This window comes from Sturnus vulgaris, chromosome 9 (genome assembly GCF_052056855.1).
Source record: "Sturnus vulgaris isolate bStuVul1 chromosome 9, bStuVul1.hap1, whole genome shotgun sequence".
In the NCBI taxonomy this organism is placed as follows: domain Eukaryota; kingdom Metazoa; phylum Chordata; class Aves; order Passeriformes; family Sturnidae; genus Sturnus; species Sturnus vulgaris.
The window spans coordinates 21,028,978-21,048,073 of NC_142251.1; the positions used below are offsets into that span (position 1 = coordinate 21,028,978).

Sequence of the window (19,096 nt, forward strand, 5' to 3'; positions counted from 1 at the left end):
TGGATATTTTATGTCAGGCTTCAGCCCAGAGAGAATTTTTATAGCTAAGTAGTAGTAAAACCTCTAAAAGAAGACACCATTATGATGAAAGGAGCATTTTCTTACATGTACGTGCCGTGTCTTTCCAACATCTTGGTGCATTTTAGATTTTTATCACTAAAACTGTCACGAGGCACATTTTAACTCATCAATTTGATTTTTACCAGCTACACCTGCTCATAAGATGCTTTCCTCCAGTGAAAACTAGAAACAGAGCTACTTGTGGGTGACATTTAAAAGTGACTGGGGGAAGGGGGATGGTAAAAATAAATAAAAAGAAATAGCAAACTACTACACAAAAGCCCTCATTCTCTAAAAACTGCAACATGCCTAGCTGCAGGGGAAAAAAAGTACAGAATGCAATTTTCTAACTGCTAAAACAACTTTTTCTACATGTGCTATTTTCCTCCTCTGTTTTTAACACAGGCTTGCAGACTGACATGCCTCTTGGCTTCCTTGACCATATGGATCTGCCAAGTAGTATGAATACTGTAGGGATAGCCTGCAGAAATACCCTAGCAAGGTGTCTCGCTTCACAAGGGTTCATTCAGACTTCCAGACACATTAAGTAACGACTTTAAGGGGTTCAAGCGTTGGAGCTTCCCTCACTAATCTCTGGGGTAAATTTTTGACAACCGTTTGCAGCTGAAAACCCTATTTTCCTGAAAAAGAAGTGGGGTAAGCCTTTTGAAAATAAAATGTTAAGGACATAGAAGCTTTTTGTCATCTGAAGCAGTTGCTTTGATTTTTTAAAAAAGATACACTTCAATAACTAAAAGGAAATTAGAAGTGACTCATCATGTATATTTCATGCCCAAGAGCTAGTGTTTGACTTTACATCAACAGGACTTAAAATATGATCTTCCATTGAAATTAATGTGTCCTGTGTTAGGCAGCAGAAGGACTCCTGCTGACAGCAATGGATGGCAACAAAATACAGCCTCGTTAGTAGTGGGCATTGTCCTCTGCACTGTACCAGTTTGAAACTCTCAACAGAAAACCATAAAACCATTTAGTAAAGGTAAAGTTAACTGTATGCCTTTATATGCTAATATTTTTCTTGTCAGAAGCAATTTCACTGAAGTTCACTTATTTCCAGCATTTTCAATTTTAAAATCTTCTTTACTCATTTTACTGGTACTGGGTTTTGGATTAATTCAGACGTTGTGAGCTTCAGTGCAAGGCTCTTTGTTCCAGGTGATAAAACAGGTTTTGGATAATGGGACATTATCCATCTTTTCTTTGGTACAGTTTTGGGGTATACAGGAATACACTGAAAGCATCTAGCTGCAAAGTTCCAGCTAGGACATATATATAGAATACATAACAGGGTTTGCATATTAAAATATACTATTTTAGCTTTATGCATCTCATGGATTACTTGTAAATAATTGAAAAGGACAGAAGACTGTTATTGACTAATCTTTCCATAGTTCTCCACAACTGCACCATCATTGCTTATAGCACTCAAACATTAGCCAGGCATCATCAATCATGAACTTCAAGTTTTATAAGTTTAAAAACAAGTCTCAGAAAACATTACAACACTTATCCTTCCTTTGGTAATCAGAAAAGGTAGAGGTTTCAGCAGAACATTTTGTCAAATTTTAATCCTTGACAGAAAGTTTGCCAATTTTTCCAGTGTTAAACAGTGGACTGATGTCTGAAATGCTACATGGGGTTTGGTTGAATTTTTTGAAGCCATACAGACAATTGTTTTCCCTCTTCTACAATCTACAAGTCCTCAGCTGGTGTAAAGTTTATGTACATTTAATGGGATGGTGTGGCAGGCATCTCTCACACATCTGCCACTTGTGCAGTCCATGCTGCCCTCCAGGGTGCCAGCCCCTCTCTCCCTGTCTTGAAAATGGTGGAGAAAACAAAGACTGAAGAGAAACATGGGGAGTTGTTCCAAAGAACAACTGAAGATCCTGCCTGCCTTCCTTCTGGCTGCATCCCTGTCCTGTTACACCTTTCTGTGAAGGTGTGCCTGTCTGCACCTTGAGAAGCCACCAGAGCTGATGGGCTTGTTCTTACATAGAATTCTCATGCCCTATTTGGATAATCATCTTTTTGGAAATGACACAGACCTCTTCTGTGGACTTCAGACAGGTACAGGTAAAGAGTTTTCTAAGTTTAAAGAGTTCAGCAGTAGGATGGGAGAAGATTGTGCAGGAATGCTGATGAGTTGATGAGGACCTGCTCACCATGCTGCTTTTCCCAGATGCTCACTCTCTAGGACACTAAATACATGGCAAAGGCTCAGAGAAAGTAGGGACAGCACAGCCCTTTTACAAGGCAGTGTTTGACTCTCCCAATCAATAACAATCTGCCTAAGAATTTGAAGTAAATCTTGTTCTGGTGATTGTATCTTGTCAAGGGCCTCGTACTACTAAGTGATGGGTTTGGAATAATAAAATTGTGCATAAGATCAGAAACAAGAATCAGAAAGCAGCAGGGCACCACTGAATTTTACCTTAGTATCAGGGGCTTTTTTCAGTTCCCATCCTCAACGTCATTACACCTCTACTAATTCAACCATCAACATCCTCCTACTGTCAGGCCAGTTCTCATAATTTCAAAAGAAGATTTACAGGAGCTGACCAAGAAAAAGATAACATTCTTCACAAATTATTACAGAGATGAATGGCACCTGTGCCTGTGATGACCTGTTTAACACTTTCTTGATGACACCACCGTACATGAGGTTCTCTCAACTCCTGTCACTGTAAGCCACAGTTTATTTTCTTGTCTTTCAGCCTAGCCAACCACCGAGGCTGAAGAGAACAGATGCAAGGGCAATGCTGAGCAAACCTTGGCTGTCACTGCCTTTACTCAGAGTTAGTAATTGTTTTGTTCATAATTATCAGCTGTGTAAAGCATGACAGGAAAAGCAGAACAACTTTACTTTTATAGTGATGAAATAAATCATAAATTGGAAGCACTTTGTAATACAAAATTACTCCTCCTAACCAGGGATCAGGCACACAGCATTTTGTTGTAACACATGTGAACACTGGCAGTGCAGCTATAGCAAAGGGCAGCTGCTGAAGAAGAGGGCAATAAACCTCATCTTTATAACTTCATCCATAAACCAAGCAGTCAGCAATGGTGCATATCAAAGATGGTAACAGAAATCCCTCCTCTTTCTGTGCAGAACTTGAAGGATTCTTGGATAATTTGTTTCTAGCAGAAATCAGCTTTCTGCCACATAAGAAATGCATGGCAGCATTGTCCCTGAGACTTTGTTAGGAGACATTATCTGGCCCATAAACACCTGAGACAGAGGAACTTGTAAATGAGCCTGCAATGCCACTGTACCTGACAACACAAACTTATTTCAAGCCTGCACATTGAAGATCTTCACGTGCCAGGTGATTGGGTTCAGTTATTACTGGCTTTAATTACTTACAGTTTTCTGACCTAGGTTTCTTAATGCTTTATGTAGCAAAGCAGTACAGATAGTAAGCACAACAAATTATAGGCACACTTTACAGTCAATTTACAGAACTTCAAGCTAATGAGAAATGAGAGTCTACTTCTACAATATCTTTGTCTCAGTGTCTTATTCTGCAGTCGGTGAAACTCACAGGCATTGAGTAGCCATAGAAAAGAGCTATTTTCTGATTTGGTTTGGGTTTTTGGTGGAATGTTTTTTGCTTTTCCAAGTTTGATGAGTCAGGTTTCAGCTTTTTTTAAATATAATTTTCTTTGCTAATTGTATTTGCAAGGGTCACAAGAACTAAGATTGCAAAAAAAAAAAAATCTTATTTTAACCTGCAGTTGATTTATGAAATGATACAGAGTTCCTTGAGTTTGGGAAAATAACATATACCACTAATAATCTCTGGGAACTGATTTAACACCGTATTCTATTGCAGTGCTAGGAAGAAGCCAAGGACTTGTAACAATCTGTCATTTGCAGTGACATTTTTATTACTCTTTCAGAAAGGCTGTGCTTTAATTGTCTCCTTGCTTCAAATCAACTGCTTAGTTTGCTTTAACAGTATTTTTTTCGCTATAGTTACCATTGCCCTTGCTATAAGAAACCTAAGCTCTCTGTATATTTCTGGCATGGTAACTGCCAACAGGAACAGGAGCAGAGAACCTACCCGTGTCCTTCTAATTTAAGAGAGTGAAAATGCTACTGATTGCAAGTCACATTTTCATGGAGCTCACAGCAAATTCCTTGTAGACCTGCATCCCAGGCAATTCCCCCTTGATTCACAAGGATTGACCTGAGAGAAAATCCATCAAAATAATATACTGTTTTTTTCCCCGTATTGTGGGGTTTGCAACAAGCTGCCCAATGGAGAAATAGCTTTGCTTTCAACTATTATAAAGAAACTGCAAGCTCTTAATTTAGTAGCAATGTCGCTAGTGCTTTAGCATCTTCTGCAGTGTGCCTCCAACTGATGAACTGAAGCACAACTATAAATAACGATGATGTCTTTGTCAGCTTGTGAGAAAAAAGGGTTGGATCTTGGTTTTGTTTTTTGGTTTGTTTTTTTTTCCCACATTTCCTGGAAGTACATGTAGTAAGATATCTCTAATCTCTTCTTCTGCTTAATACATAGATTTATGTCTTTGACTGGTTACTGAATCCAGCCACCAGTTTGTTGCCTGCTGGTTCACAGCAAAGCTCAGTGACCCATGGGAACACAGCCCTAATATTATATTGTATACAACGGGCACCCCAAAACTTAGTGATTGCATGAAGATCTCAGCTTTACAGTTCAGAACTTTGAGGTGCACTTCCCTCTCCAAGTGAGAGGCAATTTCCCTCCACCCCAAACTGGACTGAACCCGGCCAAACTGCATTCTCAGACCTCTGGTTTCTGTGCATTCCCTATGCATCTCAGTGGTGGGAGATCCTCTCCTGGCATCCAAAATCCATGGGATCCCAAATCCCTTCACGGTTGGACAACCACTCTGTATTTGATAACTAAGAAGCTGTCCAGGGAGCAAATGGCTTTGTTCATTTGGATGTATCAGCTCTGTATTTTAAGGGAGTACCACTCAGAAAAACAAAGTTTCACAAATCTCCAGAGTGGGGACTCAATGCAATGATGAAGAGGAGGGACTTGATGCCAGCTGTGGCAGCATAGCTGGTCTGCATGCTAAGAGGTTTTAATAGGGCAGATGAAATCCATCTTGGATTCTGAATCACATATGCAGTCAGGCAAAATATGATTGGGGAAAAATAAAGTTAATTTTCAGGGCTTGGATGCCTTCAGATTCGTTTGCTTGGAGGGTGATGCTGGATGCTAAGGGGAAGTTACAGCAAGGCTTGTGACTAATGGATAAGATGCCGTATGCTCTGTGATGCTATGAGAAAAATGCTGATGCAGTTAACTGATAGCAGAGAGATAAAATAGTACCAGCATTAAAAAAAAAAAAAAGCCAAATTGGAAAATTTTGTCAAGTTTTTGAGATCCCATCTTGGTAATCCACATTTTAGTGAATGTTTGTAATTCGTAGCCACACAAATAATTGCTGATTAAATTGTCATACAACTCAATTAACGAGGTGAAGGAAAAATAGCAACATTTTCATTTTAATGAGATGTCTACTCTCTCCTCCTCTCTACTATGCATCTTAATGTACCTTGCTGTCTGCACTGATTTGGGGCTCCAAGGCTTTGTCATTTCTTGGCAATTCTGTTCTCTAATTTCTTCTGACACATGGTGCTTAAATCCACACGAAATGTGAGGTGAGGCAGAGAGGATTCCTGCAGACTGCTATGCCATAAGAGGAGCACTCATTTGCATTATTCATTAGATAAACGCACTGATTTGCATCTCATTCTGGTCTTCTCCATTTCCTGGCAGGGGATGGAGACAATTCAAGGAATTGCTGAATTTTTGAATTATATTAAGAGTGTTTATTTGGTATTAAGTCTCCATTGTCTGCTGCCCTGTATTTTGTCCCACACTTACTTTAAATACCTACAGAAACTACATCCTTTTGTTCTTTTAATAGTGAACTGAGCCTATTTACTGCATAGTAAAAGGGTACTAATTTGTTTATCATTGCAATTTTGAAAGCATTTATCAAGTCATAATCCAATGCTTGAGCATTATGTGTGATTTTTGCGATCTTTTTCCCTGTTTTTCTGAGGTTACAGTTCAAAAGCAAAAGCTTGTAAATCAACTGCAGTGATCTGACAGCATCTATTTTTTTTGCCATTCAGTATTCTTGAGCAGTAAGCTTTTAAGAACTACATGCCCTTTGTTAACTAGCATGTTAATGCAATAAAGTTGAGAAATAGCACAGCCCTAGATAACCATCAACATTGTCTCTCTCTTCTAAGCTTTATGAACCCATTTACATTATGCTTAGCATTAATATTTGATTCAGAAATCTATACTGTAAAAAGGAGGGGATATCACTGTTCTGTCCTCAGGGTATTGGGGGAGGAAGGTTAATTTTGCAGGATGGGAGTTAGTACTATTGATATCTTTCATCCTGTTAACAAACATAGCATACTGTTTGGGGAAATTGGGAATTTTAAAGGACTTAAATCAGTATCATTATTGCATCAACACTTTTTGAGAAAACCTACATGATAAACAAGTGCTGCTTCAAGTGCTGCTGCAACCCAGATCCATTCTGTGAACCATCATTTACCTCCAAGGACAGCAAACTGCAAAAACATATAGTGGTTTATCAGTTCAGTGGGTTAGAGCATGGTGTGGACAGCACCAAAGTTGGTGTTTCAATCCCTGTATTGGCCATTCACCTAATGGATGATCCTATTGGGTTTCTTCCAACTCAGAGTATTCTATGATTCTGTGACTTTCAAAGCCCTTCTTTACACCTGGTGCTGCACTGGGCTGTATATTGCCCAAAACTAAGAAAAGACATTGCCACCATTTTAAATAGCTTAGAGCATAATTGAAACACAGATGTCAAAAGCAATTAAAAAGTGAGGCTCTGAAGGCTGACTTAGGCATGTGTTGAGGCTAATAATTGTGCATTATTTTTGTTGAAATTGTGGCATGGCTCTCTGGCTGATGCTGTAGCTCTCTGGTTTGCCATGCTAGACAAATTCATTTCTTGAACTAGAAGGTGGGAAAGGCAACAGCCCTGAGGAAGAGTTAGTCAGGACACTTCATCTGTAAGCAGGGTTATGGCAGAAAATACAATTGAAATGGCACATGAAAATGAAACTAGTTTATATTAGGACTCTGCCTAATACACAACTTAATTATAATTGAGTTTGCCACAAGTTACTGACAGCTGAATCTAAACTAATCACCTAGGTAATGTGCTGATTGCACTAACAGCAGTTGTTGTCAGGAGTGGAAGATGCCATATGGCTCTTCTTCTCTACCCAGGTCAAAATATCATTAGGAAGAAGCTTAACTGCATTGACACAAATGAGGAATTAGCCAGTCTGGCTTTCCTCCAGCCTGCAGGGTGTGTGCACATCCCAGGGTCTGGCCATTCCCAGGCACAGTGAGGGGCTACCCAGATTTTCCAGAATGTACTGAGTGAAGGAGAATCATGGTACTTGAGGACAAACAAAGGCAGCTGGTGCTCAGTTGCATTGCTCAGGCACAGCTTAGCTCTCCAAGACATGCTCAGATTATGTTTGGGCACTTGGTGAAAGGAAAATCAAGTGTAAGTGCCACTGATTGCAAACCAGGGCAGGGATACCAGAGGGTTGAGTGGGCACGAGCCAGTCCTGCACCAGGCAGGGTCGGGCTCAGCCACAGGCAGGGCTTTCTGTGCCAAAGAGGACACGACTCAAAATCCCGGGCGGTGCCTTTGGTACCAGTCACCTAAAGTTTGTACAGACTTTTGATTTTGTGATCAGACAAAACTATAGTAGAAATCTTGCAGTGCCATGGCCAAGGTGTTACCCCTTACATTCCCTTTTGATTTCAGAATCTTGTCCATTTACAAGCATCAAATGCTAAAACCAGTCACTAATAATAATGCAGAAGCTACTGCTCCTGGAAGAGCCCCAGAGCCTGCTTGCTCCACCACTTCAAAATGAACTTTTAGCACGTCTGTTCTAAACTGTGTGATGCTTTTCTAGGTTGCACCAGAAGTACAGTTCATGCTATATTAAATTGTTATTAACTACAAAATGTCATCCAAAGTATCATGTTCTGCCAGTTTGAATTATATATTTTTGTTACGCTTCTTACTTTGAAAAATACACATTTGAAATTTTTAAGCGTGCCAAGTAGGCCAGATGCTGCCCTTCAGAAATAAAAATTGCCTTAACTGATTCTATGACGATTTGGGTTGTACAAAAGCTGTAAAATTTCTGGCAGACTTAAAATATCTTTCCTTGAACACTGGTCCCACTGTGCTGATCTTGCTGTCAGCAAGGGTTTGCAGATCCTCAATTATGAAACACCTTGTCACCACTCACCCAGCAGCCTGCTTCTGCTTTGCTGTGAAGTTTGTTAAAGCACTTTGTCCAGATTTTGAACTATAGAATGTATTTTCTAATGATTTTTCAGGAAAATCATTGTGGACAGTCCTGTGATAAAACTCAGGGTAACTATTCTGAAGGGTGTTGCAGAAAAGGTGGAAAATTCATTATGCAGAAGCTTTTAGATTATTCTAAACAATATCTACCCTTAAAAATGTCCTTGTACAATGCAAAGTGAGGAGAGCAGCTGTTCAAAATTTATTTTTATCATCACTCTTCAATGGATATTAGACCTCTTTCTCTTTTGGGGCTTGCCACAGTGTCCCTGACGAATTTACTGCACAGCTCTGCCTCATTCATTACAAAGCACCTATTTTATGTGCCATGGGCTTCTCTGCACTGCCAGCAGCACCTCTGAGTCTGGAGCAAGCCTACTGAAGTCACTGTGGAAGCATCTTGACCCTGGTTTAGTTTCTCCATACTGCCTTCACCATGTTTAGTAGACACAAAAAAAAAAACAAAAAAACAACCAGGCTTTAGGATGGAGCAGAGGACTTTTACTGGCACAGGAAAAATTCCTCCAGTGGCAGAGGATTGGCAAAATCAGCTCAATGCCATCTGCTCTTTGATCCTCCCCCTATTTCAGAAGCTTATTTAGGAGATGGACCATGCCAGCTGGAGGACATGGAGCAGACCTGAGAAAATCCTTCTGGACAGTCAGAATGCTGGGACTTATGTGACCAACACAAGCTAGAGTAGCCTACAGGATGGTCTGAATTATGCTTAGAGTTCTTCCAAGTCTTAATCAGGATGAAATGGTCTTTAGGACTACTTTTATCCCTCTTCATTTGTGATGAGCATGGAAATCAAAATATATGAATTTGCTCCACACTGTAGGTAACAATTTGTACAGTATGTTCATAAATTTAAAAAGTGAAGCTGTTTCAAATAACCTTCAAGAATGACAACTAAATAAACATATCAAAACCTTTCAGATAGAAAAAAATCATAGAATCACTAAGTTTGGAAAAGACCTCCAAGGCCAACTTATTACCAAACACCACCTTGTCAACTGAACCATGGCCCTAAGTGCCACATCCAGTTTTTTCTTAAATACCTCCAGGAATGGTGACTCCACCACCTCCCTCCTCCTTCCAATGCTTAACCACCCTTTCATAGAAATTCTTCCTGATGTCCAGCCTGAACTTCCCCAGGCACAGCCTGAAGCCATTACCTCTTGTCCCATTGCTGGTTGCCTGGGAGAGAGGCCAACCCCCACCTGGCTATAGCCTCCTCTCAGGTCATCTTACAGGGCAAAATGTCTTCCCTGAGCCAACTTTCCTTCAGGCTAAACACCCCAGGCTCCCTCAGCTGCTCTTCATAGTCTCTAGACCAGGGACCCAGAACTGGACACAGATTTTTAAGTGCTTCTTGGTACTACAAGAACAAGTCATTCACAGCACAGAAAACTTTACAGGATGCAGCCCTTCTAATATGCCTCACTAATTACAGAAAGCTGATCCTCATTTGTTCCCGCATATGGGAAATTCTGAGAACTGCATCAAATTAAGTTCCAAGTATATTTTCAGTTTATGCTGAGAGATGCCACTATTTCAGCAAAAAGAGAAAAGGAATATTGCTTTCCTTCGAGCAGTTTGAACAGTGCAAGGAGCTTACATCTGTTACAAGAGGAAAACGCTATCTTTATGCATTTTTGTAAAGCAGCCAGTGGCTAATGGACAGGAAGTCTTTCCGAAAGTTTTGCAAATCTACATCATGTTCCTGAGGACTGGAGTATGCATTCGAATCACAGATTTAACAGAGAGAAGAAAAGCGGGGGCATTTGTGCAGTCAGATAGCTCACTGTTGGCTGTGTATCTGAGAAGGATCAAAATCACAAGTCTTGCCAGCTCAGAATAGCATTATTTTAAGTTTAAAATACTCCCTTTATGATGTTTCCTTTCAGTTCATAACACATAAATCAGTGCTGCTTCCTGCCCTTCACAGGAGACCTAAGTGTTTGTAGGTGTTGTGCTGTGATAAATGTGGATATCTGTGAGTGCATGGAGTTGGTCCCTTCTCCAGAGAAATGACTCACTTGTAACCAGGGTGCCTGACAGAAATCCTGTAGAGGCATGAACTAATCTAAATTGCAATGACCAGAAATAAATGTGTACAGTGGTAGCTGATTACACTTCAGTTTCTTGCCATGAACTGAAGTGCAGAGCTGTAAGAGTGATCCTGAGAGATTCAGTCTCTGATGGACTTTCGTTGCACTTAAATATATGTGTTGTGGACCAAATGCATCATGGGGTGCACTCTAAAACCTGAAGACCTCTGACTCAAATAACATGATTTATACAGGGAGATATGATCTTCCTGTTCATCTGCAGTGCCTGTGACAATCCATGGACTTGCAGTAATGTGCTATGAACAGGAGCCAGCACCTGCACCTCAGCTCACACCAGTTCTGTGGTTGAGCAGACAACTTCCCACAGCAGGGCATGCTTCTAAATGATTTAGTGTGCAAATTCCTATTGAATACTGTGATTAAGGATTCTCCCAGAGGAAAATTAATATAAGAAAATTATAGAAAACCATACTTCATATTTACTTGTCTATCTCACTCCAAGTACCTTAAAAGAAGTAAGTATATATTTTTTTTTTAGTGCTTTAGAGGATATACAGGAGATCACAGAGCATTAAAGTTCCTGATTTCATATAGAATTCCAAAAGTCACAGTGGTAGCTTTCAAGGAATAGCACTTATTTGCCATGCCAGCTATATTTAGGAGGTTACTGCTATAACTCAGGCATTCCAGTTAGTTGTTTTTCTTTTTTTTAAGTTGATGGTGCTATTACAGCAACTTAATCTAGTTGCATCTATCATATCTCAATGGTCTCCTTCAGCCAAGCAGTCCAGATTTTCTTTGTCTAAAAAACCTTTCCATGCTTCTCATCCTTTCTTTGTCACAAGATAATCAGAGTTCTCTGAACATCAAATAGCATGAGAACAACAGCAGTAACAATGTCTAAAAAGTTGTGGGAGTCTGCAGGGGAAGTCAGGCAGAGAGTAGTATCACACTCTGCGTCAGCACTTAATGATGCATCATTTCCATAAACTTAGTGAAGATGGGGGTTTAACTGCTTGATTCCCAAGTGAGCATTTTCTATGCTGTCACTGTAAAAATATTTCTACAACTGTATTATTTAGGATAACACGTATTTATGAGCCCTTCTTGTGCTAACTGCATGCTGCCCGAACATCTGGGTGATCCCCTAACCCAAATGCAAGCTCTCGTTTTATGGACAAGTTGTGAAGTTCAGGGAAGTAAGGAATTAGCACTAACCAGCGTGAAAGATACTAGTTGTAACAGAGCACACAATTAATATTTAGTACCATATTTCCACTTGCTGAAAAAGAAGAGCCCCTTTAAGGATATTCATGATCTCATTTCAGTGATTTTTACGGAAAACTCCCAAGTGTGAAAAACAACAAAGAAGAAAGTACAAGGGTTCCTGTGTAATAAAAAAAAGCATAAGTAAGTAGAAAACAAACAGGTAAGGAGTAAAGGCTCTCAACACCAAGCAGTGATACAAGGGCAGCACTGACTGATATCAAACTGGAGATGGTGAGTGTGGCAGGAACAGGCAGTGAGGGGTTTCAAAAGTGAGGGAGAGCAGCTGATGAGATGGAGAAGGAGTAGCTGGTGCTGAAGTGCAACAAGAGCATGCAATGAGCTAGAAAAATGATCTTAGGAGAAGCATTCTGGATTTCTGGATGGTTATCAACAGGCCTAGATTGCATTTGTCAAGGCCAGAAAAAGGTTGTTGCTGTAATCAAAACACAGTATGGGAAGAGCTTCAATGAGAGTTTAACTAGGAAGATGGATAGGAAAGACTGTATCACAGTGATATGATAGGGATGTAGCATGGAAGCCATAAATCATCTGGCAGAGCCAGTCCACTGTCAGCAAGGCCAATTAGCCCATGATGAGCACTGCACTGCCAAAGCGAGGTGTCTGCTACCCAAGCTATTGGGGTTTTAGCTATCACAAGAACATCTAAACAACAGATTTATAGCTAGCTCAGTTCTCTGCTCTGTGCAACTAAATACAGTGGAAACATATTTAGCCTAAGTGTGACTTTCCAAATTAATCCACCTGACAGGCGGGAGGTACAGCAGATCCTGCTTGCTTTAAGTCATTCTATGCAGAATATTTCCTGCAGTCACAGTTTCCCTTCTCTGCAGTCCTGCTTTTGACTCACAGTTCTCCACTTCAGTCACTTACAGCCTTGCTGATCAATTTCCCTACAGCAACCCCATTTCCTCCCCCAGTACCTCGAGTTTAAAACTGAGGGTCCAGTTCTACTTTGTCTTCCATGTCACTGCAAACCTTGTTTGTTGTTTGTCAGAACAGATCCTCAGCCGTGGCATGCCCTGGGAAGAGGGATGTACTCACAGGAATAAACATCTTCTGGATCTGTCTTTTGCTGTGCTTCTCCTAACAGCATATTGTCATTTCTCTTGCCTCAGCATGTCAGCTTTGCCGTGGCTTTATTCAGGGCAATAAGCATATGGAGATTTCAGATGCCTGCTTCCCAGAGGATACACTGGTCATTCCGAGACACGCCTGCCTTGGAGTCATTTGGCAATTCCAGGCTACACTGATATAGGATGCACACATTCCATCGTAGGCCCAAACCAATCAGTGCATTTACAGTAAAGAATTTTCTATACCTGATAATATTTGCGAGCTTTCTGATGATGCTAAATGATAAATACAGGCATTCTGGATAGGGGAAAACATGGAATCCAAAATGCTGCTAAAAATGGTGTCAAAAAGCCTTGAAAATTCATGCTGTGGTACTTTGAATCTGATTACCATCAGTATACTGGGTTTTTTTTTCCAAATGACCAAGATACAAGGTTATCTTTAAAAGTATTTAATATACTTGGGATGATATTTCCATAGTTTTTAATTTGGCACCTTCCAGCTGTTAAGCCTTTGAAGCAAAAAATTAAAACAAGTGTAATGTGCTTGATTGCATAAAATAAGACCTAGCTAAACACCTGTATGAACATGCTAAAACAGTATCAGTCAGTGAGTTTTTGAGAAACTAGAGCTACATTTACTACGAAGTACCTGTCCATGGAATTAGAAATTTAATGACTGAGACACAAATAAAATTTAGAGGCTAGCTTCCAGCCATTCCTCAGCAGCTCAGAAGGTTTGTAATTTTGTGGCTGGGGCTCATGACCAGAAAGTGTTCTGGTCAGCATTAGCCGAGCCAGAGGCCATCATTGTATTCATCAGCAGTGCTGTGGATCACTGCAAATCCTGGCTGCTGCCCAAGCACTGGTCCTGCACCAACCCAAATGCCCAGGCTATGAAGCTTGAGGTTTGATAGAAATGTCAATACTACATTGCTGTGACTGCACTATCCTGAACATTTTGGATTCTGCTTCCCACTATTTACCCTGCATCCTTAATTTGTCCTGATTTAATCTACTAAAACCATTTCAACCTCTAAAGCACTTGCTTTCTTTACAAATTCACAGACTGATATAGGAAAGGAGTGAAACATTTCAGCTGTAGAAGGGTTACCTGTTGTGACTGAGTAATTGTGAGTGTTAGAGAACATTTGATTTCTATCTAGAATTTGTATTTAGGGTTTTATCTCAATTTTATCTGCTTTAGACCAGCATAAGCATGACTCCCCTAGAGTGATACAAAAGAAGGAACATGCAAGGTATCTTGGCTTAAGCTTTGGCACAAACTCAGGCTGTGCTTCACAAGTCAGTGGCTCCTACCTCATGTCCCCAAAGAATGGAAAAAAATCTGTACCTGCCTAAAAAAAAAAAGAAAGAAAGGAGCAGAGGTCTTTCTCTCCCCTTTTTATTTTTCTGCAGAGCTGGCACTTCAGGATGCTGAACAATTAGTGGTATGTTTATAAAAGTAATTATAAAAAGTGTTGTTTTCAGCAGAATAAATTTAAGGGTCTCACTCATCAATTTTAAATGAGAGTAGCAGGACTGCAAGGTCAAAAGTATGAGCTTATGCTGTTGCTGCTTTGAAAATTCCAAGAGGGATTTTTACCGTAACTCTGCTTCACTCCCGAGAAAAGTCTCCTCCATTATCTTTTAAATTAAAATGGACACAAAAAGCTAAGTTATCTGAATTAAGAGAAGGGACTTTGCACTGTGGCTTGATTTGGAATAATTATAATTGTTGGGAGGTATTTTTCCAAGTACACTTTCTGCCTCTAATTAAATCCATTGAAATGCCTCATTTTTTGGTTATTGCCAAAGTGTGTTTCAAACTCACACAGAAATGTGCAATTGTAATTTCATTAGAATTCCATTTCTCCAGGCTATACAGGTGCAATGAAAGAAGAGGTAAAATTAATTAAAACTGTGGACATGTTTATACCCGCCAGGTGTCATAAAAGGTAGTGGCTCAGACATTTTTCAAGTAATTAAGCAGACAGTTCTGCTTTTTCTGATGAGTTATTGCCCTTCCCTCTTTAATCTGTGTAAGAGATTTCATCACAGGGCTATTGTCAGGTGATGGGATTGCTCTTTACAGTCAGCATCCCCCTCGCACTGCCTCTGGTTGATCGGAATCACATCATCACTGCCTCTCTGCAGTGACATGCCATCGGCACGTTTCCAAAGGCAGCCTTCCTGTGCCAAGCTCTGCCCACAGTGCAGCCTAAAAAGGGGATAACACGGTTTTCAGTTTAACCATATTTGGATTAAATATCTTGAGTGTTCATTCAGGGCATAGCACATCTTCTGAACATAAAGCACAGTTCTCCTCAGCGAGGGCAGCATTTAATCAGATTCAGATGTGTTGGTGGTGTTTGTGTTATCGGGTTTTTTCATTCCATTTCTATTTTGTCAGGAGTTTTTCTTCTGGCCATGTTGAGATAATCACTAGTTTTCCTGAGGATGTGCAAATTGCCATGGTCACATCCTCAGGCAATATTGTACATAAGACTGCAATGATGGCATTTTCTAAGATTTTAGTGTAAGTTAGGACCAGAATTTTGTACATTTTCTTTCTCTGCTTTGGCAGTGGATATAAATACGCCTCTTGGCTCCTCTCTTTGGGCTTCCAGTACATAAACACAGCCTCCACATCCTGCAGTGTATCCTGTGTACACAGCTCTGCCCAGGGAAGGAACAGGTGCTCAGAGCACCCGTGGGCACCTCTGGGCACGGGCACGACCCCACAGCTCCGGAACCGAGAGCGGGGCCAGCCTGGTTCAGTCAGCCTGGACAGAGAAGGGGACTCCTGGGACAAACCAGCACTGCCACTGCCCCTTCTGCAAGAGCCCTGCTGACCCTGTGCTCCCCTGGCTCTGCTCAGCATTAGCAACAACCACAGCAGCTCTGCACCTCCAGTACCATCCCCAGCACATGAAAGCTGCTCTCCATCCCACAGCCAAGGGAATGGGCTGGAGCCTACATCCTATCCAGCTGTGCATTGTCTCTCCCAGTCCTGCAGCAAACAACCAAAGTCCACCTTGCTTTCTCAGGAAAAGTGGTCATTTCTTATTTTTATTTCTTGTTTCTGTTGGTTTGTATTCTGCAATTGCTATTAAGTATTTTCTAATGGGCAATTTTAATTTTTTTTAATATTGCAAGAAGAGGAGTCTGTAAAATAGATTGCCCTGTATTTGACAAAGTGGAACATGCTAACTGCATTCAGTTGCAAATATCCATAACAATGGACATGCTTATAGCAAAAATAATTCAGAATGACAATATTCACTGCCTACTTCCATTTAGAGTTGGTGCCTTCCCTGAGCTTGTTTTTTTATTTAATGCTCTGTCTTTATTAACTTTTATCATTTTAATTAAATTATCTTTCATAATATTGTAATATTCTCCAGCTTTCAACATTATCCCTTACAAGGTCATCTCTGATACATGACTAATGCATTTGCCTAAAATGCACAAATAAAATATGATAGTCACATTAAAGCCTATGGGACTGTGCTGAGAAAAACAACTCAGTCCAAGCTTTTAACAAAAATTAAAAAAAAAAAAATACAGTAAAACCTTGGAGATGAAAGAGAAAGTCATGCACTTTTAGCACCAAATTCAGCTTGTGTGTACTTTGTACCTGCTGTTCTCAGGCTGAATTTGACCTTTCGAGGGTTGAAGATGGAGTTTGAAACAGTTGGTTGTTGGTTTTTTTCTTTTCGAGTTTTAAATAGCCATTTTATTCTATTTCAGTACTGCTTCTGGTACAACCAGCATAAGTCCAGAATCTACCTTGACCTGAATGGTGATTTGTTGCATTTCTGCTTCACATTTGTTACCTTTTTTGCAATGCCCAGGCATTCATTTAAACATCATAGGATTAAGCTCCCTCAGTAATTAACTTAAAATATATTGCCTGTTCCACTGATTTACCTCATTTCATTAGGTAAAATAACCAATAGAGCCCTTCATTTACTACTTTTGTGCAAGTCACTCTATTCTCCATAAACATGCTCTCATTTTTCCTCCTGTGGCAGTCAGTCCAGACATCTAATAATTTCTATCTCATGATCTTGAGTCTTTTCTATTTCTGCAATGTCCTATGTCAGGTGAGAAAAGCAAAAGTATATTTTAAGAGAGGGGACAACAATGATTTATGGAGTGGCATCTCAGTCTTTCCAATGTGTTTATCCTATTCTTTTTGCATCTTAATGTTATGAACTTTTTTTCCCATGGAAGTTTCTGCTCCATACACATTGTGCTGTCTTAGATTCTTTTATAGACTTGAAAGAACTTTGGTTTACCACAGAAAATACTTTAAAAATGTTCAGTAGGCACCAAACTCTTCAAAGCTTAAGCTAAGATACATTGAAATCAACTTTAAGCAAAACACAATATGGAGATTCTTAAATTTATCAAGGAAGAAGCTTTTCTGAGAAAGTTTTGGCAGTTGATATTTTCCATTGCTTACTGGAGGAGTCCTGTGCTTTTAAGGTCTTGGAAAACAGTTTTGGTTCAGTGTCTCCTGACATGCTGCTGCCTTCCCTGGGGAGCCAAGGGGGCTCTGCACAACCTCTCCAGCCTTCAGCTTTGGGAACTTGAGAACCACCATTACTGCACAGCTGAGACACAGCACTGCCACTGAGGAGATCCAGAGCCCATCCATGGTGATAGCCCCAGCTCCAGCAGTGACTCAACGTCAAACAATCCATTTCTGTCCCACCAGCATTGTCCTCTGAGCACCACTGCTTGCTGAGAGCCCTTCCAGCAGGGGCAGGCACAGTAACACACAGCAGAGCTTAGCACACAACACTTTAAACAGGTAACCACAGCATGAAAAATAAGTGTACTGGCTGCCCATAAAACACTAGCCATAAAAAAAATAGCTGCAGAACGCTAGGAGAATAAAAACCATGAGTCCTACTGAAGTAATTTGAAACTCACCTTGCTCAGGACAGACTAGAAGCCATCACAGCCTTCCAAACACTTAGCAACATCTTCAGACTACCCTTGACATGCTTGCTTAGGCTCTTAGTTAACAACCATCATTACCAACCTTAATTGGGTAAATTTGTGGAGGTTTTCAAACAGAAGAATCATCTGTGTCTAATTATCACCTGGCTGCTGAAAGCTGGGCCCATGGTGAGGCAAAGTTCACCATGGCTCTCAAAAGAAGTCAATCTAAAAAATGAAAAAATGGTATTGAAATAAATAAATGCATGTTACAATACTCACACTTTATTGGGAATGGAGCAGTCCATCAGTACTGTATCTTTATATGATGGAAACATATTCGTGCACTGCATTTTTAGACCTAAATTTTTAGAAATAACAGTCTAGTGTAGAGATTACATAGGATTTTAAGAATGGCTCTTTTTAGAAGGATAATACTCCTTTTAAAATGTGAAACTAGAAGCACAGGGTAGTAACTGAAAAATATGTAGGTGGATAAAGCTTCAATAAATAAATCAAGCAGAGCAAATCCACTGTCATCCTTGGATATCTAGAGTGTGTTCTGATGCTTTCACAGTAGAGGATACTTTAATTTTATAAAATGTATTAATTTTATAAAAGATGTATGATCGAAAATCCAAACCTATAAATAAATAGGTATCTTGGAATAACACACTGAAGCTTAACATTCAGTCAAGCTAACTAAATCATGCTGTTTGTACCTGTCCTCATCCCACTCTTTCCCTAGCCCACATACATGTGTTTTTCTAGGTATGGGATCACTGAATTTTTATATAGCATGTAGGCAGTTATGTATGTCATTACCAGTGTGGCAGAAACAAGTTAGTTCTTATAACTAAACTTTTCCAGTGCAACTTGCTAAGTGAGAAAAAAAAGAAAACAGAAAATAATTGTAACCTGTCTGTGGCTAAAAGTGACCAAGCTGAGCTGTGCCAGCAGGGACTGGAAAGCTGCATTATGCATGTCTGTACAAGTCCTGTCTTCTCTTGTCTTGGGACCACAGTCCTCTTTCATTGCTGATAAAAGTAAGATTGACTCCATCACTTCCAGGAATGGAGGCTGAAGCTAGACACACATTCCAATAAAGCAGATGCTAATCTAGTGAAGCATCTGGAAGAGGGGTGGTCATCTTATTTGTCACAATTGTCCTCTCTACGGGCCACCACCTCTGGAGGTTTTCTAGTTTCACAGAATCTG

General features: G+C 40.1%; 1 protein-coding gene across 13 annotated transcripts in view; it reads left to right on the forward strand.

Moving 5' to 3' along the window:
• NTNG1 (netrin G1) overlaps positions 1-19,096 on the forward strand; it is a 155,172-nt gene that overhangs the window by 15,253 nt on the left and 120,823 nt on the right. The gene's annotated exons all lie outside the window — the stretch shown is intronic.